We start from the raw sequence: 26,532 nt of genomic DNA on the forward strand, positions 1-26,532 counted from the left end.
TGGCTTAAAAAGTTACTTGTGGGATTATTTGGTCAACCCATGAGTTCCACTATTATTCACTGGGATAATCAGAGTTCCATCAAACTTTCTGTGAATCCAGTTCTTCATGATAGATCCAAGCATATTGAAATTCCTTACCATTATGTAAGAGATATGGTAGATAGGAAAATTGTCAAGTCAGAATACATTTGCATGACAGATCAGACAACAGACATTCTTACCAAACCTCTCTCTCGAGTGAAGCTAGATCACTTTAGAAAAAGAATTGGTATGGTTGAATTATAATACATTTGTATTCTTTAATTATTAATGAAATAATTTTGTGTTAAAACTATTATTGTCAGGCTTGTTGGTTCCCAAAACTGCATATTGGAATTCTACGAGCCTTGCTTGCTTGATGCTGGGATATCCAACTGGTTAAAGCCAACTTGACAGGATCGATCAATGTGATTCAAATCCCCTGCATTTCTGGCTCTGCAAAACCGAGGTGGGTGTACCTGATCCTGGACAACAACCTCAAATCCAAGATCCTTATAGTAGATTGGTTAGAACACAAATATAGTGAAATTTTCCAAATGGCAAGAATAATAGAAAACTTTTAGTTTGCAAATTACGGGTTAGGAATAATAAATGAATATATGAATTTTTTTAAATAAAAAATAATGATTGCAACAAATGAATATATTAATTCTTTAAAGGATATGAAATAATTGCCAGCTATAGATTTGAATTATGAAAAAATATAAGACCAGTGCCTAAGGGTGATAGAGTCAGAACTATAAGTTTTCACATACAACTATATGATGTTATGTACATTGAATTTATAAATAGTTTAGTCATCAGGATGCGATAAATCAATTGTTTTTACACATATTTAAACCAGTCTATAATATTTTAACCCTTATTAGGACAAAATAGATACAAATAAGGAAACAATTAAAATATTTCACAATATTTGTATTTGTCGAGTTCAAATAGCCACAATTGATTTGATCTACTTACTCTGACAATAAATTATTTATAAAATTGAGAAATGATCATAAAGGACGAACTATATAGTATTCTTGACTTCTAAAAACTTTAAGCAAATAAAATAAATAAATACTTCTTACTGATCATGCCGGAAATAAAATACACTGGAGACAATCCTTATAGACGATCCATCCAATGCATTTGACTCCAAAGTCGCATATAAGAAATACATTTGTTCAATAATCCGCATCCACAAACTTAGTTCAAAATTTCATTCTTCACCATTGAAAGAATAAAATATATCATAATGTATACAATAGGTAGAAATTAAAAATATGGATATGAATCTTTGTCTCACCCTGGTTTGGCTTTTACATCTCATATTTATAATATGAGTAAGGGGTGTCGGTTTCATTCTAAAGATTGCACCCTTTCATAAATCAACTAACCAATGTAAATTAATAAAATAATTATTGGTTATAGCTTGTTATGAAACCTTGGGAATATATCTTTTCCCAATTTGACACATTTGCAATCATCCCTTTAATGTTTTGCTGCGAGAAAGCACGGGAATCTCCTGCAATCCCCTGTTCTTCATTTTTTTACATTCTACACAAATCATAACCTCCTTCCAAGTACCTACGCAAATTTGATCTGATTGATGATCGATGCCTCCTGCCGTCATGGTAAAACATTCAAACTTCAGATTGATTAATTGTGTGAATCGCTTGTTCCGGTTTCCACGATCCATCTGCACTTCTTGTAATCGCTTGCCCTGCAGCGCACATACCTGACTCCATGCCAAACATAACCGTTCATGCAGCATACTCCTTCCACCCCTGGCACTTAATACACGTTCATGCTTCATTGCCTGCAAACAAACACATGATAAATTACTGAATAACAACAGAAAAATAAATCCCAGGATGAGGAAGCCTTGTGAGGAGAAGGTATAAAAGTCTTCACTATCAATCGTATGCTTTTGAACAATTCAAAATTTCTGATTCTGCCTGTTACGTGACAGGTAATACTGAAGGTCTCACATTTGTATCTCAGTGGCACTCGCACACTTAAAAACTATTCCTCAATGAGTACTGCGAGTAGGATATGCAATATTATCTCCATCTTCATTTGGACTTACTGGGAATGTCTCTTCTTGACTCAAATCTTTTACATACTGCATACAAGTTCTGTCTGATGAAGAAAAATGTAAACAACCTCCAAGCATCTCTATGGCTTGCCCACTTTGACATCTTCTTTGGTGAATGTTCTCACTGGTTTACACTGTGGAACACATAGATAAAGGCCCGCACATAAAACAACAGAAATCATTTCCATGTTTGCACTGTACCTTGCTCCTTTAACTCTCGAGTTTTGCTTATGCTTCTCAAAAAACAATCTAATTGTACTTAACATATACTTTATCTTACTAGCCATGACTGTGTAACTGAACATCAGGATGCTTTATCAACCACACAGTAAATATTCCTCACTTTCCTGATCAATCCTCTTGTTTTGAAGCACCTTGTATTTGACGAGCATCTAAATGGAACACCTTCACCACTCTCCATACACTTGGTAAATCTGACCTTGCACGTCCCAATACATATTTGCCCACACGAGTCCTCATTTGCTGCATTGTGAATAAGAATAGATGAATTAAAAGTTGTATATAATGTCTTCAATTGTAGCTATGAGACTCTCATTGGTATGCTGGTTGATTGTAACTTAATGCTATTTTGTGCTGCTCCATACTTAACTTCTCAAAACAATATCATTGCCTCATAAACTCCTGTCAATTATGTTTGCCCTATATATGTCTGACAACAAATTTAGTGAATTTCACTGTATACGTAATTGACATTTTACTTTTACTGTTGTTATGTGTACTACTATATCACCCACAGGTCCATCATACTTTATGCCATAATTTGATTATTACTGCCTTAAAGGCATGCTGATATTACTTGCTGAGTAGATTTAACTACTAGAACCATTTATTGATGATAAGTATGTTAAAAATAGACCACTCGTTGAATAACATGAATCCTCCATTATAATACAAGAACTACATCTTTTCTAGTCCTCCTGCTGACACATGTGATCTGGCTCATCAACAATTGTTTGAACACAATAGTGGGTAAGATCTTGCAAATTCTCCCTTTGGTATGATATTTGGGACTTTAAAAGTTGGAAAATTTTAGAGTTCCATCAAGGCTATTGACTATTATGGGCTTCACCATTTGTATTCATTATCTAAGAGGTGACAATCTCTGAGCTAATGAACGCTTGTATAAAAGACATTATGAGAGATGATGATCTCTAAGATAATGTACTGAACAATAGAGAACTGTCAAATTTGGATGAGTTCAAGATCACATTGTGATGTAGACATTTCTATGCCTATGAGTCACAACTTGGATATAGGAAGAATTTAATCATTCTCCAGATTTTATCCTGTGTACTGGTAGATCTTAACTCAGGATCATATTGTGATATAGGTCTGCCAGTACCTATGAGTCACAACTTGGATAAAAGAAGAATTTAATCATTCTTTGGATTTTATTCTGTATATTGCATTCCATGCAATACTGTTATCACAAGTATAAGTGATAAGTCATATCACAGGTATAGTAATATGACATAGTATTATGTGTTCAATGATACCACATGCTTAGAAGATTCAGATAGATATAGAGTATCAATCTATGCTTATTCATCTTAATTGATGCTGCTAGATATGTTATCTCTCAATATGATTATCAAGTTAAGAGGGAGTGCTAATTTTGTAAGTCTGACATCATATTGATCTGATTCTACAGATTGTACAGATCTGATAATGCATGAAATCCCTTGAATAAAAGGCCTATATATAATTGTCCTTTCCTTTGTTGTGATTAGTGTCTCCTTGGGGTAATATTGTTAAATACTAATTTGATCAACTTGGTTAGTTTAATTACTAACTAAATGTTATCCTCAATAGACGCCAATTTCAAGAAAGCAATTAAGGCCAACCTAGAGAGGGGGTGTGAATGTGGATAAAACACACACATTGAAACTAAGTCTGCTCCTTTAGCATTCACTGTCTCATACTACTTGTAGAAGAAATAAATATATTATTGCAGAACTGTACATCACAGCAAGAATACTTAATATACTGTCTGGTATTGATAAAGACCATCTTCAACAAGAGTAAAGGCATTATATCAGTATTGACTATCAAAATTTGTAGAAAACTTTCAGGAACTATTGCTTCTATATAAGTCTTGTCAGTTTCCACCATAAAGCATATCTTTTCTTTATACCTTTCTACAATTGACTTAGGATTCCTCATTCTTTCACCTCATCTAAGTGTGAGATGTCTTGATCATATTTGTTATGTTGTTGTTCATGTGGTCTTCTGATGTCTCTCTGTGATAATAACTGATTGATTCCATGGTGCACTTGTTTGAATTCCAATCTGATATTGACATACTAGGGAATCTCTTCATGACATGAAAGAATAGGCATGTTATCAAATCTAAATGTCACATACTTATTTTTCTTAATTCTCTAAAGATGATCAAAAAGTTGTTTTAGAATCTCACATAGGTTGACTTTCACTCTCTCAACACACATCTTATATGTTGTATTAATGAAGCCTGCAGAGACTTCATCTTCTGTAGAGCTAGAATGCATCTTATAAGCTACGATCTTGCTAATGAATTCCAAATCATCTTGCTTTATTAGACTCAACATTATGCCTCTTCAATTCCATTTAGTCTAGGTGTTTTCATGCACAATTTTCTTCACATTTTTCTCATTTATAGGTATTTTTCTCTTATTACTTAGACCTGTCAATTCATGAATTAGGTCACTAGTTATCTCAATGACTTGTTCTCCAATCCAAAACTTGTTATCATGAATTCTGCTTAAGATAATTCTTGCCCAATCTTCATTATCAAATTCATTGCGAAATATGGACTGTGCAATCTTCAATTGCAAAAGTGTTCAAATTCATCTTTAAAACTCATATCTTATCTATATACCTTGTCAAATTCACTTGAAATATCTGAATCTCTCTTAAGGTTTCAAATTTGCAGTGTATACAAGACCTTACATCTTTTACAATAATAAAGTCATTTAAGCCGCACCTGAGCTTTGCCCCAAGACCCCGTCTTGGGGGTGCTGTCTCCAAAGCCTCGTAGAAAAATCTAGGGGGAAACTGTGCCAAATGAAGTAGGAAAAAATTGACCCCTGAGTCTGATTAGGCTCCACATAAAGACAACCATTACTTCCCCAAGAAGATTTTATGACAAATATATAATTAGATGCTCCAATTATGTCCTTTCTAGAAATAAATAGTTTTGTTGTGTTTTCCATAGTGGCTTTAGTTTTTTTCTAGTTTCTTAATTTGAGACAAAGGTTTATTTGTGTTTTCTTGTGGGTTTTTCTTCACCTTTGCTAGTTTTGTACTACTAATTTCTTGTTTTTTCTTTTATCTCTTGCTAGTTCAATTTCAAAAAATACTTCCCAATATCCCTGCACAATTACTTACAATTTCCTTTGTTGTCTCTCTTGTTCGAGTTGAATTATTGTATATGCCTTACATGTATACACATCCTATCTTAGTTGGCACATGAGATGACTTTTGGTTGGGGGAGTGTACCTCTTCATGTAATCATTTTATTTTGGAGGATTTCATTAGTTAAAGACATTTCATCAATTAATATTGGGTTCTCACATCCTTTAGTAGTAATCTCAATTATGTACATAGTAAGGTCTTTGACCACGTTTTCAACTTCTTTTCTTTTGCAGTCATCTTGCTTTATTGTAATTCTAAAGCTTCCATTATTTCTTTATTCCTAATTCCTCACTTTTTCACCATATTGTCTAAATAGTTTGCACTAAAATTCAAAGGTTTTAGATCTATAATAGGGGTTAAAAAATTGTCAAATCTATTGTTGATTGTGACTTTTACGTTTGATATATAAAGTTTCAAATCAAGGATGGATTGCGCAACTGGCAGGTTGTGTCACATGACTAACTAGATGGACCACATGGCTGGTAGAATGGACTGTATAGTTGGTAGGATGGATTAAATGGTACAACACATGCCAATGACATCATTCTTTTGGTTGTTCCCTAACAGTTACAATGGTATAATCCCTTAACCAAGTGGATCCTAATAGGTCCTTTGTTGTAAATCCTTTAACAGGGTGGCACTTTAATTAGTATATAAAGCCCTTTAACTAGGCTACTTCTAATAGAGTAAAGCTCCTAATAGAGCTAGAGGTAAATCCCCTAACAGGGTGACACCTTATAGTGTCTTTGTTCATAGGGCGTACTTTAGAAGAGTGCACAATTTGTGGGTGCTGATTCCCACCACGATTTTCACCCAAGTTGGGTTTCCGCAATACCGAAATCTCTGTGTCAATCTTATGGATGTGTTTTGTTGGATAGAATTGTTAATTGTGTATTGTCTTTGATGTTACACAAATGTCATATCAGCCATCAGACAGAGTCTACCGAGCTCAAACGGTCAGCAAAGCAATTTACAGTGTCTACCGAACGTTCCTGAACAGCACAAAGGAAAGTTAGCTTTTACCGAGCTCACTCAGGCATCAAAGGATTCTGTAGCAGAAAGTTAATGTTAACCGAGCTCCCAAGGTTAACAAAAGGAAAGATAATGTCTACCGAGTTGACTTGGTCATCAAAAAGAAAGTTAGCTTTTACCGAGCTAACTCGGTAAACGAAGGAAGGTCAGTGTTTACCGAGTTAACTCGATCTCCAAAGGAAGTTGCAAGGTTTGCAGTGATTACCGAGCTTCACTTGGTTAACACTGGGGAAACTATTCTGGAGCAGTGGTCATCGAGCTGGGTCGGGCAACGAAGAGTTTTATTATTCTAAAGAATTAAGTTTAATTGTTTTGTGCAATGTTTGTAGCCGATTGATTTATGTTTTTCAGTTGTAACTTGTAATTGAGCCGACTTGACAATTTGTAAGGTATATATGAAAGGTCAAGTTGTAAATTCATAAGATGTAAGAGTTTGGATGCATAAGAGTGCGAATGTATGGATATGGAATCAGCGAATATTGAATATATGAGCGAATGTTGAAGAAGGATTAGATATGCTTATGGAGCTGCAAAGTTATATTCGATCAGTGAGGATCTAGTAAAGCAGAACAGAGATCTGTATTCAGCAAAGATAAGTTGCATATATTTCAGATCACTTCATTGTTGCTTTCTAATCATTGTAACAGTGATTCAAAATCTCTTAACAGAGTTGGTTGAACAGCCATTTTGTAAATCCTCTAACAAGGTGACAATTCAGTTGAATTGTTCTAAAGACCTCTGACAAGGCCATTTCTAACAGGGTGATTAAATCCTCTAACAGGATCACACCTAACAGTGTGTTTTGTAACCTTCAACAGGGTTGGCTCCTAACAGGGCTCACTTCAGAAGAGTGAAAATTGGTAACTAGTTACTTGGTGGTTTTTCCCAAATTGGGTTTCTACGTTAAATCTGGTGTCTCTTGTGTTCATGTTATTTCTTTATGCATGCATGTTAATCACTTTAAATGCTTAATAAGTTAACATAACATCTATCAAGTTTCAGCATTTATTTGTGTGGTTACCGAGTATCAGCAGCAACTATATTTTAAGACATCCAAGGACCTGTGGACTTATTTTTGTGGCAACTGATTCACCCCTCCATTTTTGTGGCAATTGATTCACCCCTCCCCTCTCAGTTACTCCATCTCTATTTCCAACAATTGGTATCAGAGCTCTTGGTGCTTGCAGGATAAGATTTTAAGGATCTAAGCTAAAGATCAGGATGTCATAAGAGGGAAATTCCAAGACTTAACAGGGACAACTTCTCAGCATGGAAAGGGTTGATGAGACTTCATCTAGCTTCTATTGGAGATACAGGACTAAAATACCTTGATGAAAAATATGCAGAACCAGCTGGTACACTATCTGTCAATGATATTGCTGAAAAGAAGACTCACAACATTATGATGAGAGATATAGCATCTGCTCTGAGTTATGAAGAATTTGATGATATCAAGGACTACAAATCTGCTTTTTGAAATGTGGGAAAAACTAAAAGAAATCTATGGAGGAGATGATAATGTTAGAAGAGCCAAAGCAGAAAGTCTGAGAGGACAATTTGATCAAATGAGGATGAGAGAGGATGAAAACATTGCAAAATATGTTGAAAGAGTCAAAGCATGTGTCAGTGCAATCAAAGCATCTGGAGGAGATATCAAGGAAGAGACAGTTATAAGTAAAGTTCTCAGAACTCTGCTTCCCATTTATGCAATCAGAGTTCCTGCAATTCAAGAAAGAAGATGTGAAGCAAATCATAAGATAAATCTAGAGGCTATAGTTGGAAGATTGATTGCATTTGAACTAGACAACTTTGATAACTATGTTCCAGCTTCCAAGAACATTGAATCAGCATTTGAAGCCAAACTTTCACTCAAGGAGAAAGGCAAAAAGAAATCTCAGTCAGAAAGTGAAGATGAATCAAACCAAAGTTCAGACAGTGATCTTGAAGTAATTGAAGCCCTTCTAGCAAGGAAATATTCTTGAGGCAGAGGAAAATACAAAGGTAAAGTACCCCTAATGCAGATGGTGTGGACCTGGTGATCATGAAGATGCTAGGTGCTCAAAGTCCGGAGTAAACTTGATTACTGTTGGGATGGATGAGGAAGAATTTCTGGCAATCACTCGGAAGCAAGCAAAAGTGTACCCCGACCCAGCGGAAGAAAAGAAGAGACTGGAGGAAGCACGGGCAGAGATCCAGAAAGCAACACAGGTAGAAATGGCACACCTGAAGGACACGTTGAGTACCTCCATATGGAACTGCGCAGAACATAACATTGTACGAAAAATATTGCAAGCCGAGATACCGGTCAGGATAAGTGATCTGTTGCTTACTATGCCTCAGCTCCGATCAGCATTCACAAACATCATTCCCGCTGCTCAACTACCAGGAGAACATGGAAGGAAGCAGGAAAGTGGAGCAAGTGCAGCGGACAAAAAGGAGAAGGAAAGTGACGCAAGTGTAGAAGATCCGATGCTGTTAGCTCTTTCATCGGGCCGCTATCCAGCGATTGTTGAAATGGGCATTCTCGGGATTGTACTAACGGACACGATCGTGGACGGAGGGTTTGGTGTCAATGTGCTGCCAGAGGATACCTGGAAAAAGTTGGGACAACCAACATTGTGGCCACCTACCTTTCAGTTGTTAACAGTCGATCAACATGGAATCAAGCCATTGGGAGTCCTGACAGCACAACCAGTGACGATTGGAACACAACCGTTCCTGTTGGACTTTGTCGTGATCCCATTGAAGCGGAGAGAATATGATGCCATTTTGGGCCGGGGGTGGCTGATACAAGCCAAGGCAAAGCACGATTGGAAGAAAAATACTTTATCACTCGAAAGCAAAGGCCGAAAGTATGTCATTGATCTACACACTCAGATGGTTGGAGAAGAAGGTCTGTCGTCGGATTCCGAAGGAGAAGAGGATGAGAGGACGCAGAGTATGGAACCCGATCAGGAGGGAGTCTTATGATTGGAAGGAGATGACGATCTGGATTCAGTAAATGGTCTTTACCATTGGTAGATAGAGGATTACGAGCTCTTTCCAAGTTGTAATATGCTAAGGATCGACGAAGGTAAGAAAGAAGGAAATGAATGTCCGAAGGAACATAGAGAAGCCGAAGGAGGAAATGAATGTCCGAAAGAACACAGAGAAGCCAAAGGAGGAAATGAATGTCCGAAGGAACACAGAGAAGCCGAAGAAGGAAATGCGGATATGACTGAAGCTGAAGGATAGAACATACAGTACGAACCCAAAAGAAGGAAAGATTCTACTGTACGACTGCGCAGGAAGAAAGTATTATGTCGAACCACAAATATAGTAGAAAGGTACCAGCAGCAACGAAGACACGATACGGTCTGCACAGGAAACAAAGCGGAAGGGTCTAATAAAAGTTGCAGTAGTACGGAGTGGACGTGTTATTGGCGGCCAAAAGGGGCAACTAATGGAGTCCATGCTACGGAGCTTCGGGAACAAATTGGGCGGTATGGAGATGACACAGAATAGGCGTAGCAAGTTTCAACTTGGACAGTGGGTGTTGAAGTACGATGATCGGAATAAAATCAAACCAGGCAAATTCAAAATTAAATGGGTCGGGCTGTACCAGATTCGGGAAGTAGGCAATAACGGAGCAATAAAACAGTGGATGCTAGACGGAAAGGAAGTATTCGATGTAGTGAAGAGGTCGAAGTTGAATGTCTGCCATGAAAGAAGTAACGCACCCCCGTGGATGAATAACTGAGAGAAGACTGTAAGTACTGTATATATGTAAATATTGTACATAATTGTTCTAGAAGTGAGATTTTCAAAAAAAAAAAAAAACAAAAACAAAAAATGGTTTTAAAAAAAAGAAAAAAAGAAAAAAAAAAAGGTGATGAAAAAGCTACTGTACGGATTTTTGGAAACAAAGCACTGTACGGATTCTTAAATATTCACCGTACGGTTTTGGAGGAAGTGTATGGATTTTCCAGTTCAATGTACGGATTTTTGTGCCGTACGGTTTTCAGGATTGGAGAAAAAATTTCATAATTTAAGTGCCGTACAGTTTTCATGGTTGGAGGAAAATGTTCATAATTTAATTGGCGTACGGTTTTCATAATTCAAGGAAAGTACCGTACGGTTTCCATATTGAAGAAAAAAGTACCGTAGGGAATTCATAGCCGAAGGAAAGTGCCGTACGGTTTCCATATGGAAGAAAAAAGTATTGTACGGATTTCATAGTCGAAGAGAAGATTACCGTACAGCTTCCATTTTGAAGGTTGGTGTACGGTTTTGCTATGGTACGGCTTTTTCTTGCAGTGTACGATTTTTTTAAAAGTTGCATATTGTAACATTGAGACCACCGTACGGATTTTAATAGCCTGAGAAAGTATGGACTTTTTCACTGTGGATTTCACTACTCACCGTATGGATTTTATGAAGACTTGGAGCATACAGATTTTTAGCTATTTTAACCATGTAAAATCACCGTACGGATTTTTGAGGAAAGCCATTGATACTGTAGATTTTGGCTGTATGGTGCACAGAATTTGGAAGTAAAGACAGCGTATGGAAATTGGAATTTGAAATGCGAGGTGATTGTACGGATTTTTCAAGCATATCATGTGTACGGATTTGGATTGCGAGATTACAGATTTTGAAGAGTGGGGTTTTGGCGTACGGCTTCTACTTGCTATTGCATTCAGACTTTGGAGGACATTACAGGATATTGCATAAGGAAGGAGTCGATACAGTGGCAGGATGTATGGTGTAGCTGTACATTTGTAGCACGGAAGGGTGACAGGAGGTTTTCTTAAAAAAAAAAAAAAAAAAAAACGTTGACAAATCAAGAATGCTCAGAATGGGTATCAGATGATGCCATAGGGAAGGGGAAGCATCAACAATTGCCAGAAAGAGTGTAGAATCGGCAGAAAATGACAGAAATGGTGTGTTCCGTGCATTTTTGTGTGGGTTTCAGAGTGCTCCGTTGGTCTTGGCGGCGAGGGGCGCTGCCCCTCGACCCCACCCTATACTGTGAGCTGCCCCAGGACCCCGCGGGGGGGTTGCCCCCTGGACCCCCAGTCGTTGCGGATATCAGTCGTGGGAGTCTGACCAGTTGAGAAGACTTGGAGCTGCGGCAGGCATGGAGTGTCTGTGTATCAGAGGCACTGAGAGTAGGTGTTGGCCGTGAGGCTATCTTGGTGGATGTGTAGAGAGCTCGGGAGGAGCTGATCATCCAGTTGGAGGTAGTGCAGCGACACTTAGTTCAGTGTATTCAGAATTGGAAGGCAGAAAGTGGCACAGGTGGCTATTAGGGTCAGATGTCAGATTGGCTAAGGTGACAGTGTTGAAGACCAGTTAGTCAGTCAATGTATTTTGGTTGTTGATTTGTCTCAGAGATTTTGTAATAGTCATCAGGAGACGACTTTTCTTTTTGGGGGGGATGATGTCATCGGTAGAAATTGCGTATCGGCCGACAGGTCCCTTCGGAAAAGAAATTGTGTATCAGCCGACAGGACCCTTCGGAAAAGTTTATGTATCTAGCCGATAGACTCCTTCGGGAAAGTTCTTCAGAAAGTATTTATAAACCCTTCGGAAAGCATTGTAATCATGAGATATCTTATCATGGAAGTATAATGCATTGTGGGCATATGCGAATAATAATAATAGTTCTGCTGTTTTCTGTTCATGTTCGTATTCATTGTCTGTGTGCATTAATTAACTTATGCGGTAAACAATGGCAATCAAAAGAATAATGAGATATTTGAAAGGAATTGAAGAGTATGGTTTATGGTATAAGTTTGGAGGTAATTTGGATTTGAAAGTGTTTATTGATGCTGATTGGGCAGGAAACCTTGATGACAGAAAAAGTACAAGTGGAGGTGCATTCTTTCTTGGAAAGAGGTTGGTTTCTTGGACAAGCAAAAAACAGAATTGTACATCTCAATCTACAGCAGAGGCAGAGTATGTTGTTGCAGTAGTAAACTGTTCTAATATTGTTTGGTTTAAACAGTTGTTGGAAGGCATGAAGATGGAAATCAAAGAACCAGTTGTTATGTTCTGTGATAATACAAGTGCAATCAACATATCTAAGAATCCAGTGATGCATTCCAAAACCAAGCACATTGCAATAAAATATCATTTTGTCAGAGAATTGGTGCAAGATAAGGAGATCAGATTGGAATATATTCATACAAAGGAACAAATTGCTGATATATTCACAAAACCATTATCTAAGGATGCATTCCTGTATCTAAGAGGTAAGTTAGGGGTTACTCCCCTATCTGAAGTTCACTAAAATAAAGTTTTAGTGATGCATCAACTCATACCAGGTTGAAGATCTATCAGTTGATGCAGCATAACCAAGAAATATTGCATATGAATCAGTACTAAAGGTACACTAAAATTCATTTGAGTTGAGTTGTCTTTGGCATGTGTTGTCAAAGAGGGAGAGTTTTACTGTCATATCTCTCTGAAATTTGTTTAAGATAAAAGAGTTTGCTATGTAATTCCTTCACAGAGGGAGATTACTGTAAGAGGGAGAGTTTTTCTATCTTAAAGGAAGAATTGTTATGTTGACATATTGTGTTGCCATATAAGAGAAAGACTTGTTTTCAAATTTCATTTTGCTATGACATGTTGTGTTGCCATCAATGCCAAAGAGGGAGATTGTTGGAAACAATTGTTAATTGTGTATTGTCTTTGATGTTACACAAATGTCATATCAGCCATCAGACAGAGTCTACCGAGCTCAGACGGTCAACAAAGCAATTTACAGTGTCTACTGAACATTCCTGAACAGCACAAAGGAAAGTTAGCTCTTACCGAGCTCACTCGAGCATCAAAGGATTCTGTAGCAGAAAGTTAATGTTACTCGAGCTCCCAAGGTTAACAAAAGGAAAGATAATGTCTACTGAGTTGACTCGGTCATCAAAAAGAAAGTTAGCTTTTACCGAGCTAACTCGGTAAACGAAGGAAGTTCAGTGTTTACCAAGTTAACTCGGTCTCCGAAGGAAGTTGCAAGGTTTGCAGTGATTACCGAGCTTCACTTGGTTAACATTGGGGAAACTATTCTGGAGCAGTGGTCACCGAGTTGGGTTGGGCAGCAAAGTGTTTTATTATTCTAAAGAATTAAGTTTAATTGTTTTGTGCAATGTTTGTAGCCGACTAATTTATGTTTTGCAGTTGTTGTAACTTGTAATTGAGCCGACTTGACAATCTGTAAGGTATATATGAAAGGTCAAGTTGTGAATTCATAAGATGTAAGAGTTTGGATGCATAAGAGTGCGAATGTATGGATATGGAATCAGCGAATATTGAATATATGAGCGAATGTTGAAGAAGGATTAGATATGCTTATGGAGCTGCAAAGTTATATTCGATCAGTGAGGATCTAGTAAAGCAGAACAGAGATCTGTATTCAGCAAAGATAAGTTGCATATATTTCAGATCACTTCATTGTTGCTTTCTAATCATTGTAACAGTGATTCAAAATCTCTTAACAGAGTTGGTTTAATAGCCATTCTGTAAATCCTCTAACAAGGTGACAATTCAGTTGAATTGTTCTAGAGACTTCTGACAAGGCCACTTCTAACAGGGTGATTAAATCCTCTAACAGGGTCACACCTAACAGTGTGTTTTGTAACCTTTAACAGGGTTGGCTCCTAACAGGGCTTACTTCAGAAGAGTGAAAATTGGTAACTAGTTACTTGGTGGTTTTTCCCAAATTGGGTTTCTACGTTAAATCTGGTGTCTCTTGTGTTCATGTTATTTCTTTATGCATGCATGTTAATCACTTTAAATGCTTAATAAGTTAACAAAACATCTATCAAGTTTCAGCATTTATTTGTGTGGTTACTGAGTATCAGCAACAACTATATTTTAAGACATCCAAGGACCTGTGGATTTATTTTTGTGGTAACTGATTCACCCCTCCCCTCTCAGTTACTCCATCTCTATTTCCAACAGTGTTTATGTGTTGAATGATTTTATGTGCTTCTATCGATTTGTTCTTGAGATAAAAGTTTAAAGGTTGAAAAGTTTTTTAATTGGTTGAACTAATTCACCTCCCTTCTTAATAATTTGAACCCGTAGGACTAGTTTTTTTGTTTAGATGTTGCCGAGAAAAGAGGATGAGAAGGGGAGAGATATGGTGTGTGTGTGTGAGAGAGAGAGTGTGTGTGTAGAATTGAAATACAACTCAAGTTTATAGAGTAATGCAAATGATATAGAGTAATGTAATTGATATATACATGAAGCAAACATAGAAGGCATCTTAATAACACAATACAAATGGGCGAGGAAATGGTTTATTTATTCATACCAAAAATCATGAGTACATTGACAATATTCCAAGTACTTATAGAAGGGTTGGTTGGTTGGGAGAACCAATTGACGCATTCCCTCACCTCCTAACTACCCATCTCGAATAAGCTTTAACAAGTACTAAGAACAATAGTTACTTTATTTTGACTGCATCTATCCCCCCAAAAAATGAAATTGTCTTCCAGACAACTGCTGAACATGGAAACAAAAAAAACTTTGATTTTAAGAAGAGGGATGGGAAGAAATCCATGTACTTGGAGCTCCCCATACCTGTTGCAGGTCACGTTCAATTGTCTTTTGTTTTGTTTGAACACCTTGTAGTACCCTTCGGGCGTCCATCTTCTTTGCTTCTGTTGTGGCTATCTTGCTTTCCAAGTCAGTTTTCTCTATCCTCCCACCCTCCATGGCAAATTTCTTTGCTTTACATTGATCTTGAAGAGTTATCCTTTCCAACTCCCATTCCTTAGCCAAGCTTTTTCCCTGCTGGAGTTCCAAGAAAGTCCTCCGAAGGCAACTTTCATAACTGCAGGGGTCTCCATGAGAGGCAGTAGTTTTTCAAAGATTAGCATGAAAATTATTTTATCTACCTCGGTTGTGCACATCACCTTTTTCAGAGGATGATCCTCTTTTGCTTTTCTCCCACCAGGTCCTACATTCGCTTCCCATCACACTTTCAAATGTGATATTCTTAGCAGTAATCTTTTGTGCCATTTTACCCTTGCCCTTTGCCATCTTTCTTACCTCCTTCGCTTTCAGTGCCATAGGCTTCTTCCTTTTGGAATCAATAATGTTCCCTCTGCTCAGGTTTCCTATACTTAATTTGACTATTGTGTGGTGATGCCTCACTTCCCAAATTTCCTTGTTTGTATGTGCCAAGTGTGCCAATCGTTCGTATGACGTGTCTTTCTACACCTTTCTATACATACCTCTTCTCGATTTTGTACGGCCGTAGTATATGTTCGTGTTTCCAAAGAGTAACTACCACTGTACCTTCCTTCATAGGACTTGCTCTGGAGATAAGTACGAGTATGACTTCCTCTTACGAACCTGTTATGGAGTATGGGTTCCGTACGAACTGCTTGCCTGGTGTCATCCTTCGTACGACTGTGCAAAATGTTTGCCTGATGTCTTCCTTCCGTACACCAGTCTTACACTTTGTTGCCCCTTGTATGACTACCTCCGTACACCATGCTTCCTTCCACTGTTCTTGTACGGCCGCTTCTTCCACCTAGTGTGCTGACCGTACGACTAGTTCTCTTTCCTTTACGGCTCTTGCTCCTCATATGGTTATTGCTTTTGGTATGGCTCCTTTTCTCCCTTGTACGACTCTTCTCCCTCGTATGGCTATTGCTTCCTCTTGTACGACTTCTCCCCCCAGTATGACCCTCGCTCCTTTTACAGTTATTGCTCCTTGTACATCTCCTTTTCTCCCTTCTATGGCTCCTCTCCCTCGTACGACTATTGCTCCCTCTTGTACGACTCCTTTCCCTATCAGAATCTCTTTGGGTTGATCAACTTCTCCCAGGTTTAAAGTTTGGAGTTTGGCCTCCTTGTATTCCACCTCTTTTAAAAAAATGTGTGCAAGTGTCTTGTTGAGGGTTGCCCCACCTTCCTTATACTTCGTGTACCCCTCCGAGTATCATTCTTCCAACTCAGAATCTTGTAATTGCAGCATATTACATTCTGCATGGAAAACTTCATAGTCTCCCATTTGCTAGTTGAATAATCCATTTAGGGAACTTGTGTTGTCGTCTGAGCATTCCCCTAATCTAAGCACTCCTTCCTTGTCTGGTTCTATCCCTTCACAGTCTTCCCCTTTGGAGTCTGATGCTAGGTCCTAACTTATTGTCTGATTCTTGAGATCTATGATGTACTTTCTTCCTTTAGACTCAATAGATAGAGTGTTCCGCTTCCAGTTATGGGCGGCTTTTGCTGTAACTAACCATCCTCTTCCTAATAAAGCATCGTACCCTTTCTTCTCCAAGGTAATGACCACAAAATCTAAAAAAAAATTGTTGAGTGTCGACTGTGACTTTTTGTCCCATCAAGGTTCCTATACTCTTTATTCCATGTTGGTCGGCTCCCACTAATTGAAATGTCGGTGGCCAGAGTGTCGGTTTTCCTATTTCCTTCCACGTTTCTTCGAAGAAAATATTTACGCTGAAACCTCCATCAACAATAGTATTTGAAAGCTTGCACCCTAATATCTCTATCTCTACTACGACTGGTGTTCTCCCCGTTCCTATAGTGAATAGGCCCCTGTGTTAATGCTACCTGCAACTAGGGTAACATTTCCAATAAATCAGCGATTTTCACAGGGATAGTGGTTTCCAGTACTTGCCTCACAATATTCGATACACCACTACCCGAAGTAGGTTTTTCTGGCCTTGTCTTCCCTTCCTCTCCCATGCTATCTTGAATGTCCTTCTTTTCTTCCTGAAATCTTTCCATCTCCGTAGTAGCATTTGGATAGGCTAATTTTCTGGCTTGCATCCTTGTAACTGCAAGAATTTCGCCTTCTGGATCTTCAATGTCTAACATATTTACCCTCTTTTGCCTCAGGCAATTCGCATCCTCATGATTGCTTGGCCTACAGCATTTACACAACATTCCTCCATTTTTTCCTCCTTCATCCTGGCAATCTCGAGCAAAATGTCCCCATTCATTGCACCTTCTACATTGGATCATAGGTCTTCCCTTAGAATCATATTGGATTGCTCGCCGTGGTCTGTGTTATTGCTATTGTTGTTGCTATTATTATTACTTCCTCTTCCGTTACTTTTGTATCCTCCTAGTGAGGCTTTTGTATTTGTATTCTTTGGAGGGGTGGAGGGTGGTGTAGATTGCTCTCCTTGGGTAAAGAATACTTGAGTGCTCCGTGTTTTAAAATATGTAGGGACAATCTTTAATTACATGCCCCAGTACCTGACAAATTTCACAAAATGCTTTCTTTGGACATTCTCCTTTTGTATGGCCTTCTTTTTCACAGTCGGTGCATCGAAGCTCCCTCCCTTCTTTCTTTTCTTCCTTACTCCCTGCCACTTCCTTCATTAATCACCTCATGTCTTTTCTTAGGGCTTGGATGGTTTTGGATTTATCTTCGCTTTCCTCAGAACTTTCACTCGTGCTTCCATGCCTTCTTGCCTTGGAAGTCTTGCTCTCGCTTTCTATGTCCATTGCACAAGTATAGGCATCCCCAAAGGTTGATGGTGGGACTATTTTCATCTTTTTCCTAAGGGACGGTGTTAATCCTTCAATGAACCATCTTTTCTTTAGTCCATCCGCAAGTTTGTTGTCAAGTTTTCCTATCAGCTCTTTTAGTCTTCTACTATAGGTTTTAACAGATTCACTCTTCTCTTGCCTTGTGTTATAAATCTCTGTTACTATTTCATCATCATCTCTCAGGAGTTTGAATTCTTTCAAAGGTTGTGTGGATATTATTCCATGTGTTTTTCTTTCCTTCCTCTAGATCGGTATACCAGTCAATGGCTATACCCCTTAGTGTGGTAGGTAAAGCTTTTAGCCACTCAGTTGCATCATTTTCTCTGTTGGCTTGCCATATGGTTATGCATGTTTTACAGTGGCGCGCGGGGTCCTCCGAGCCGTCCCCCGTGAACCTCGGTTATTCATGTTTGTATATTGCCATTATGTTGGCCTTTTCCCTTCCTAGCAGAACTCTTGCTCTCGATGGAACACTTCCTCCCAACGGAACTCTTCCTCCTGATGGAACACTCCCTTCCGATGGAACTCTTCCTCCCGATGGAACACTCCCTCCCGACGGAACACTCCTTCCCGATGGAACTCTTCCTCCTGATGAAACACTCCCTCCCAATGGTACACTTCCTCCCGATGGTACTCTTCCTCTTGATGGAACACTCCCTCCTGATAGAATACCTCCTTCTGATGGAACCTACCGATGAAACTCTCCCTACTGATGGAATACCTCCTCCTAACTAGAACTTCCCTCTCGATGAGGAGTCTGATTTTGATTCTTGATTACTGGAAGTATCCTCTTCTCTAGGACTTTGCACCTGTTGGAGGTCTCTTTGTGTAGGTATCTCTGCATTTTTGTGCCCTAACTTTCTTCCTAGTGTCTCCAAGATGACCAAATTGGCCATGCCTTTGATTGTATGCTCAATCAACCCCTCTTGGATTCTGGTGGAATCCCCTTGTGCTTCCTTCAAGTTATGACTTCTCTCCTCCTGCTGTTGGAGACATAGTGTCCTCAAAGCGACTTCCTCGGTTTCTTCTCCTGGTACCTGCCTCGGATATATGTTTGGAATTAGGGGCATGAATTGGTTTAGTGTCTTTTTTTTCTTGGCTCTTTCTTCCTCCACATGTAACCAGTTGCGTGCCAACAAGCGAGGAATCTGTCCCAGTAGATCATACACAGCTGGTCGCACCGAAAGTTCGTCGCATACCGTACCTTCAGGAACCGTTCTCTCACGGGTTTCTCTTTGTACGTACTGTTCGATCGCAACTTCCCAGGCTATCACCAGATCGCGTGTTAACAATCTTCCATGGTTATTTCCTCCTCTTCTCCATCACTATTTGTTACTTGTATAAGTGGTAGAAAGGGCCTTCCCATTACTCCATCTCGTCGACCTCTAGGTTTGGACTTAGCCAACGACACCAAAAATGTAGAATGAAAATACAACTCAAGTTCACAGAGTAATGTAATTGATATATACATGAAGCAAACATAGAAGGCACCTTAATACCACAATACCAATGGGTGAGAAAATGGTTTATTTATTCATACCAAAAATCGTGAGTACATTGACAATATTCCAAGTACTTATAGAAGGGTCGGTTGGTTGGGAGAACCAACTGACGCATTCCCTCACCTCCTAACTACCCAACCCACATAAGCTTTAACAAGTACTAAGAACAATAGTTACTTTATTCTGACTACAGTGAGAGAGAGAGAGAGAGAGAGACAGAGAGAGAGAGAGAGAGCGCTAAGGAGTTGAAAGAGTAAGGAGTCCTAAGAGGGGGAGAGATAAAGGGAGAGGCCATAAAAGAGTAGAGGGAGAGATAAGGTCCTAAGGGTTCCTAGGATATCCTTGGACCCTTTAAGACCCCTTGCGACCCCTAGTGACCTCTTTCCATACTCCTATGTTTGGTAAGAGGTCCTAAGGTGTCGTAAGGGTTCTTAAGGGGTTGCGAAGGATCCCAGGACAGACTAATGTATTCTAAGACGTCTTACAACCCCTGAGGACCAGTTATCATATATTAATATATGGTAATATATTAATATAAGGTAAGGGATCCTATAGAGTCTTAAAGGTTCCTAAGATATCCTAGGACCCCTTAAGACACCTTAGGACCTTACTATACAGTAATGTACAGTGACGTGAGGGGTCCTAAGGGTTTGTAAGGGTATCCCAAGGGCTCCTAGGACATGCAAGGACCCCTTAGGACCTCTTATGACCCATCAACATACATTATTGTATGGTAAAGGGTATTAAGGGGTCTTAAGGGCCCCTCAAATATATTGATGTATCATTCGACTACTTAACACCCCTTAGGAGCCGTTACCATACATTAATGTGTGATGTCCCCTTGTTGGACATTATGATTTTTGTCTATTCAAAACTCTATCCAATGGTAATCTCTCTTAATAATGGTTGAATTGCATCTGAATAAAGGTCTGCTACATCTATGAATCTACAGTCTGATTTCCATCGTTATTATCCAGGATGTCCTTGTATGTGGCTGATTTATTCCCTTATAATAATGCAATTAAAGCTGTGAGTCTGACCTGGAATTACCCACTAAGATATAATAATCTAACTAAGAATTTGTCTCTACAAATTTGAATCCAATCTCAGATATCTGCAGATTCTTCTCTTTATGTTATTTTCACTTCAATCTGTATATGTCCCTTTCAGTCTGCTCTATACATGTATATGTTCCTTTCTGCTTGATACTCTTAGCATATACTTTGATTATCTTCAAGAAGCTACTGTTCATATACTGGATATAATATTACATGAAAAGAAATCGATTATTTTGAGTGACCGAGTTGCAGATCCCGATATTGAAGGAGGAGATGGGTTCGAATGTGTCCATTTGCAAACAATAATAGAAATTGAATGAGCTTGGTAACATGAGAAGAAAATACTATAAGATACTGAGTCAAATGTTATTGTGTGGATGTTGATTGGACTATGAATGTTCATTTCCTTCCTATCGCTTCAGGTAAGTTGGTATACATCTGTCGCTACATGAGTTAGTAGTTTCTCTTATTTGTTTCTCATTCCATCTGCGTGGATATGAAGTGTTGCATGTGCCAGTGCTATGGTTCCCCTTACGCTCGGTACATGAAACTCGAAGTATATTTATTCCTCCACGGTCGTATTGGGTTCATGTTTGATGTCTATTCATTCCCGTATTGGCTCAGGCGACTCGTGCGATATCCTCCTGTGTTCGCTTGTAGTAGTTGATTGCCACTGTCCGGTGCCATAGTTCTTGTCTTATCCACTGGTTTGGTTTTTCCCTTCAACGCTGCTTCCTATTCCTCCCTCCACGCTCCACGGTTGTCATGGCTCATATGCGTCGGCTCTGGAGATGGAAGGTTGCGACTTTGTTTGATTATGTATGATCATCACCTATTATTATTGTTATAGTTTAGTTATTCAATTGTGCCCACTATTGTTCGTATGCTTGTCAACCATAATTATTTTGGATCGATGTTAAATCTGATACTTCCTTAAATAATCTGATCAATCCCTTCACTTTATATGAAATATTACTCTATCGATGGTATTCATAATATGTTCATTATGATGTTCCTTTAGTTCTATTTGCTTGTGAATATCTGTATAATCTGCGTATGTCTCGACAACGATCGATAAGTCTTTTATGTGTTCGTTAATTGAGTCCCAAAATCCTTCTTGATGTTCCTTTTTTGTCGACATTCATCCATTCTAATATATGAGTATAGGTTGAACGCCGTGGCTATTCATAATTTAATATTTAGCATATTCGTTTATATTAAAAATATTTGATTAGTATATAGTTACATTTATTAGTAAAGGGTATGTAATTATGAATTATTAATTTATATTAATTATATGTTCTTACATTAAAAGTATAATAATAAAATATGATGATAATAATAATAGATTTATCATCATTATTATATATTCATTATTTTTTATCTCATTATTTATTTACTCTTAATTATTAAATCTTATTTTAGGGGGACATTACATAATGTATGGTATTGGGCCGTATGATATATTAATGTATCTCTAAATACCTTATGACCCCTTATGCCCCCAAGGACCTCTTAAAATATAGAGGTGTATGGTAAGGGATCCCAAGGGGTCATAAGTTACATTAATGTATTGTGGGACCTCTTAAGATTCCTTATGACCCCTTACCATACATTCCAAGGGATTGTAAGTGATCCTAGGATATCCTAGGACACCTTGGATTTCTTACAACTTTGATGCAGTGCAAGGTAGTAGAATCCCCAACGGAGATGTCCTAACCCCCAACAAATAACTACACAATGGAATATAACAAAAACACAAGATCTGATACCAATTCGCAACTCTTTATTCATAAAAACAACTGATTACAGTCAATATGCCGGGCTGTAAGGTGTTCTCGATTATGGCCAAATACAAAGCAATTACAATAGTTCAGCAAGATCCCTTCAAATCCAACTCAAATCCTAGCTAGCCCAGATCTATAACACAATAGCAATTTGGTAGAAACCTCCAAGATCTCAACTTGTGCTTGCAAGCCACCAAGCAACCTCCTTGTTTCTAAATCACAACCACTAGCTCTTCTCACAAACTCCCATTTCAGATTCCAACTCGAATCTTTTCTCTCCAGCTCCACACTAAACTGAACTTCCTTCTAATTCTGCTTAAGACACTACCCAAGTTCTCCTTAAATAGCGAGCCAAGCAACAAGTCGACTAGTCAAGCATTTAATTACATTATAGGTCCCCCTTGGAAGAGTAAACCAAAACTATAACAAATAGGAACAAAACTTAATACAAAGTTATATTTAGGTCCACACATGACCCAATAACATGTCCCTCTATTAATAAGATCCTATTTCATCATATGAAATTGCACAAGATGAAAACTCCACACATTTCACGTAAAACTGGCCGAAAATCGATACCCAAGAAAAATTGTGATATATCCTTTGAATCAAGACTTGTGCTCTTAACTAAAGGTAGTAATTTAGGTCCTCTACAATCCCTTAAGTGCACAAAGGCTGATTCATTAAGGATAACTGTGCATTCATCACGAAAGTCATGCGCAAAAACTTGATGTGTAAACTGACAGAAAATTGATACCTCAGGAGAATGGTCATATCTCCCAACTCATAATGAATTAGGACTTGCGCCTTTGACAGAAGGTAGTACTCCAGGCCCTCTTCAATCCCTAAAAAGTGCATCCTCTCATTCATTAAGGATAATTAGTTACACCACCCGCAAGTAGCCTGCAGAAATCAGAAAATACAGTTCCAGCCACAAGGTAAAACAACTCTAACTTCAACATGATAACTCCAATTTCTATGCACTAATGAGGAAAGGTTCCCCAATGTGTCTTCAACACATCCTTAACCATAAAAAGCATAACTCCACCAAAATCCAAGCTCGATGCTCCTGCATCAAACTCCCCAGTTAAATAGAAAAGTATGTCCCATACTTTGATGCCCAAAGAAAGATCTGCAACCAACGTCATCTTCACTAAAGGCTTACACTCCATCAAAGTCAATAGAACAAATCTGAGAATCAACCATCTATGCTTCATCCACTGAAACATGAGAATTAAATAAATCTCAACAACCCAATTAGCATGCTCACTCCCAAAAACAAACTGAACATAATGCTTCAGCAAGAATCTTTGCAATTGATCACAACCAGCATTAACAATATCCTCAAACATGTACTCCGTGTTAGAAACGTCATGTAACTCCAAAACCAAGTCAGCAACATGTAAGTTCAAATCCCCAATAGGAATAACACGTAAATCCTCAGCCATATCAATGATGGGAAAATCAGGAACATACAGATCCGCTATATTATGTAGAACCAAAACCAAATCAGCAACTAGTGAATCCACACCAGCAACATCAAACTCCACATCAGCAACATGTAGATTCAAAACCAAATCCACATCAACAACAATATCCAGATCCTCAATTTTCTCAATAGCAACACATGAATTCAGATCCATATCAGCAACCATATGAAAATCCTCAATCTCAACAATTTGATTGCTCACAACAAGATGCTCTGCAACAAGCAACTCATCACCAACAACAACCTGATTATCCACGACCAAGTGCTCTACAATTTCTATGTCAGACTCAACCAATTGATCATGAAAACAAATCTCTATCCCAGCATCAACAAGGTTAGGAATATCCTCAGCAACAGTCTCAAGTTGCTTTGCAAGTTTCACATCAGACTCTACAAACTGATCAACAAAACCAACTTCTTCTTTCTTGACCTTGCTATGCCATCTTCTCTCTCCAACAAGTCTCTTAATTGGCCAGACAACTCTCTTCCGGATCGGTAGACTCCAACTCCAATAGTATACAACTTCTTTCTTTTGTTTCTCAACTCTTTTACAATAAGTAGCATCCACAACAACATCCACTGAGCTATTGTCTCATTAATCCTCCTCTCCACCACATCATGGAGATTGGCAATCATCTCAGGGTCCAATCCGCTCGGAGCCATCTTCCAAGATCTTTGCAAACCTTCTGCAACAAATCTTTCTCAGGCTCCTTGTGACAACCTCGAGCTGTTTGCAAGTCAGATCGTAACCTACCACCTCGCACAAACAATTAGGAACCAAATCACAAGTCCAGGAACACAGATCTGCAATCCACAAACTCTCTATGATCATGCCTCAACAAGATCAATCTTCCATTTTTGCATCCATTGATCCATTTGCAACTCCTCTGCAATTGCAAGTCATAACTACAATCTGCCACCTCACAACCTAGGACTCCAGAAAGAACAATCCACCACAAGATCAATATCTTCTTAGATCAACTTCTCTCAACCCAAGGTCCTAGTGCATACTGCCTCAACTTCGGTGATCTATTTACACGCTTAGGAACAACTATGCTCTGATAAAATCAACCAACTAGCCAGATCAATCCTCGCTCTGATAGCACCTGATGTAGTGCAAGGTAGGTGAATCCCCAATGGAGATGTCCAAACCCCTAGCAAATAACTACACAACGGAATATAACAAAAACACAAGATTGGATACTAATTCGCAACTCTTTATTCATAAAAGCAACTGATTACAGTCAATGTGTCGGGCTATAAGGTCTTCTTGGTTATGGCCAAATACAAAGAAATTACATTAGTTCAGCAAGATCCCTTCATATCCAACTCAAATCCTAGCTAGCCCAGATTTGTAACACAACAACAATCTGGTAGAAACCTCAAAGATCTCAACTTGTGCTCGCAAGCCATCAAGCAACCTTGTTTCTAAACCACAGCCACTAGCTCTTCTCACAAACTCTCTTTCCAAATTCCAGATTCCAACTCGAATCTTTTCTCTCCAGCTCCCACACAGAACTGAATTTCTTTCTAATTCTGCTTAAGACACTACCCAAGCCCTCCTTAAATAGCCAACCAAGCCACAAGTCAACTTGTCAAGCATTTAATTACATTATAGGTACACCTTGGAAGATTAAACCAAAACTATAACAAATAGGAACAAAACTTAATACAACGTTATATTTAGGTCCACAGATGACCCAATAACATGTCTCCCTCTTAACAAGATCCCATTTCATGATACGAAATCGCCCAAGACGAAAACTCCACATGTTTCACGCGAAACTGGCTGAAAATCGATACCCAAGAAAAATCACGATATTTCCTCACTCCAATTGAATCAAGACTTGTGCTCTTAACTGAAGCTAGTAATTTAGGTCCTCTACAACCCCTTAAGTGCGCAAAGGCTGATTCATTAAGGATAACTGCACATTCATCACGAAAGTCACGCGCAGAAACCTGACGCATAAACTAACTGGAAATTGATACCCCAGGAGAATGGTCATATCTCCCAACTCTTAATGAATTAGGACTTGCACCTTTGATAGAAGGTAGTACTCTAGGCCCTCTTCAATCCTTGGAAAGCGCATCCTCTCATTCATTAAGGATAATTAGTTACACCACCCGCAAGTAGCCTGTGGAAACCAGAAAATACAGTTCAAGCTGCAAGGTAAAACAACTCTAACTTCAACCCAATAACTCCAATCTCTATGCACTCATGAGGAAAGGTTCCCCAATGTGTCTCCAACACATCCCTAACCATGTAAAACATAACTCCACCAAAATCCAAGCTCGATGCTCTTGCATCAAACTCATTAATGTATGGTAAGGGGTCCTAAGATATGTTAGGTTCATTTAAGATCCCTCACCATTCATTAATGTATTGTAAGGGGTCCTAAGGGGCCGTACAAGCTCCTAGGATACATTTATATATCTGAAGATCCCTTAAGATTCCTTACAACCCCTTAGGACCTCTTTCCATACATTAATATGTGGAAAGAAAGCCTAAGTGGTCGTAAGAATTCTTAAGGGGTCTTATGATACCTTAATATATCACAAGACCTTATAAGACCCCTTAGGACCTCTTTGTTGGCATTATGATGAT

At 38.6% G+C, this 26,532-nt stretch overlaps 1 protein-coding gene across 1 annotated transcript in view; it reads left to right on the plus strand.

The window, feature by feature from the left end:
• LOC149564305 (Rhodanese/Cell cycle control phosphatase superfamily protein) overlaps positions 1 to 26,532 on the plus strand; it is a 228,981-nt gene that overhangs the window by 154,839 nt on the left and 47,610 nt on the right. The window lies entirely within an intron of this gene.

Source organism: Cupressus sempervirens, chromosome 4 (assembly GCF_028749045.1).
Source record: "Cupressus sempervirens isolate cs-2001-9-10 chromosome 4, ASM2874904v1, whole genome shotgun sequence".
Lineage (NCBI taxonomy): Eukaryota > Viridiplantae > Streptophyta > Pinopsida > Cupressales > Cupressaceae > Cupressus > Cupressus sempervirens.